Source organism: Penaeus japonicus, unplaced genomic scaffold (assembly GCF_977035675.1).
Source record: "Penaeus japonicus unplaced genomic scaffold, GWHDUDI00000001_assembly GWHDUDI00000004, whole genome shotgun sequence".
Taxonomy (NCBI): domain Eukaryota; kingdom Metazoa; phylum Arthropoda; class Malacostraca; order Decapoda; family Penaeidae; genus Penaeus; species Penaeus japonicus.
The window spans coordinates 20,912,265-20,914,764 of NW_028234406.1; the positions used below are offsets into that span (position 1 = coordinate 20,912,265).

The following is a 2,500-nucleotide window of genomic DNA, read 5'->3' on the forward strand; positions in this document are numbered from 1 at the left end:
AAAGAGGAAGGGGAGGAGAAGAGAAAAAAAGAAAAAAAAATGAGGGAGATGGAGGAGGAAGAAGAAGAAAAGGTGCAGAGTGAAAAGAAGCACATTCCTTTTTGCCTCTTTCGGAAGCGACTTTCAGACCAGGTGTGCAAATCCGAGGAAATATAAGAGAGAAAAAAAGGACATGAAAAGCGAACGAAAAAAAGGAAGAAGACGAAAAATAAGAAGACGGAAAAGATGTTGGAGTAGAAGAAGAAGGAGAAAAAGAAGGAGAAGGAGAAGAACGAAGAAGACTAGGGAAGATAATAATAATAATAATAATAATAATAATAATAAGACGAAGTAGAAGGAGAAGAGAAAGATGAAGACGACGAAGAAGAAGAAGAAGACAAAGAAGAAGACGAAGACGGAGAAAAAAAAGCAGAGTGAGAGAAAGGTGGCACCTTGAAGTCTAGCGGGAGGAGGTGGTGCCACCCAAGCTTCCGGGAGCGGGCGCTATTTCGGACGGAGGCTGACTAAGCACACGCCCCCCTCGCCCCCCTCGCCCCTCTCACTCCCCTCCCCCCCTTATCCCCCCTTACTACCCTTCTTTCGTCCTTCGCTCCCTTGCTCTCTCGTTCTTTATCTGCCTCTCTCTCTCTCTCTCTCTCTCTCTCTCTCTCTCTCTCTCTCTCTCTCTCTCTCTCTCTCTCTCTCTCTCTCTCTCTCTTTCTCTCTCTCTTTTTATCTCTCCTCTCTCCCTCTTTCTTTCTCTCTCCTCTCTTTCTCTTTCTCTCACTCTCTTCTCTTTCTCTCTCCCCTCCCTCTCTCTCTTTCTCTCTTTTCTCTCTCTCTCGCTCTCTCTCTTTCCTCTTTCTTCTCTCCCTCTCTCCTCTCTCTCTCTCTCTCTCTCTCTAATCTTCTTTCTCTTATCTTCTCTCTCTCTCTCTCTCACTCTCTCTCTCTCTCTCTCTCTCTCCCTTTCTCTTCTTTTCTTTCTCTTCTCTCTTTCTCTTTTTTCCTTCTCTCTCTCTCTCTCTCTCTCTCTCTCTCTCTCTCTCTCTCTCTCTCTCTCTCTCTCTCTCTCTCTCTCTCTCTCTCTTACTCTCTCTCTGTCTTTCTCTCTCTTTCCCTTTCTCTCTCTCTGTCTCTCTTGTCATCCCACTTTCTCTCGCCTCCCCTCTCTTTCTCATTTCTCTCCAGCATCTACCCTTCCTTCCCTCACTCCCTCCTTCTACTCCCGTCCCGTCCCACCCTCATCTATCACCCACCCACCCACCCACCCACTACACACCCTCGCCAACCCTAGCTTCCCCTTTCCTTAATCTCACCTTCACAACACACATACCCTCCCACTCCCCCTACCCTCTCTCTCTCTCTCTTCCTAAACAAAGCCCCCCCCCCCCCGCCCTTCTCCCTTGCTTTTATCTCCGCTCTCTCTTGGCCTCCCTTCTCTCCCTCCCTCCCCTCCCCCCTCTCCCTGGGCCTCATCTTCTCTCCCCCTTCCCCCCTCTTTCCCCTGCCACTGAATTTCCTTACGCTAAAAGCGCTCCACTAACCTACTCGTTTAGAAGGATATAAACAACAATATATTTTATACTACTTCATATTTTCTAAGGATATAAATAAAGTACAACAAATATCATTAATATGTAATAATTATGGTGCTATGATAATGATTGCAATAAAGTATATTTTTTCCGAGAAACAGATACGCAAAAAAGTAAATAAACTCTCATATCTATAGCTACTTCAAAAATATATATTTTGTTACAGTTTATCTGCTTATCCACTTTTACTTTCTTTTTCTTTTCTTTTTTTCTTTTTCTTTTCCTTATACCTGTTTACCAAAGTCTCCGCTAATACTAGAGTGTCTCTGTTCTCGTTTTCTTTGTATCAAGCACATCTGTTGGCAGCTTTTAAAACTCTCAAATGTATAGCTATATCTCAACTTTAGGCGTGAAATAAGCGTATTTTTTTACGGCTTTAATATTGATATTACATTTGCTTCAAATCTCGCTGGCGGGAAATACGTCAGTCGGAACCTTTTCGCAAAAGGGAACATCTCGTCCGGAAATAACTACCGCTGGGATGTAGTCCTTAAAAAATACCTATGTCGACTGGCTGCGTTTTCGTCATAACTTCTTGGAAATCTGTCTTGCTATGGTTCCTCTCTTCTTTTACTATTCTTCTCTCTCTCTCTCTCTCTCTCTCTCTCTCTCTCTCTCTCTCTCTCTCTCTCTCTCTCTCTCTCTCTCTCTCTCTCTCTCTCTCTCTCTCTCTCTCTCTCTCTCTCTCTCTCTCTCTCTCTCTCTCTCTCTTTCTCTCTCTCCCTCTCTCTCTCTCTCCATCTCTATCTCATGAAAAAAGGGAGGTAAGGCTCTCTCTCTCCCTCTCTCTCTCTCTCTCTCTCTCTCTCTCTCTCTCTCTCTCTCTCTCTCTCTCTCTCTCTCTCTCTCTCTCTCTCTCTCTCTCTCTCTCTCTCCATCTCTCTCATGAAAAAGGGAGGTAAGACGAGAGAGAGAGAGGAGAA

The 2,500-nt window shown here is 44.6% G+C and overlaps 1 protein-coding gene across 8 annotated transcripts in view; it reads right to left on the reverse strand.

The window, feature by feature from the left end:
- The window catches only part of LOC122248246 (troponin C, isotype gamma), a 32,275-nt gene that overhangs the window by 10,242 nt on the left and 19,533 nt on the right, over positions 1 to 2,500 (reverse strand). The window lies entirely within an intron of this gene.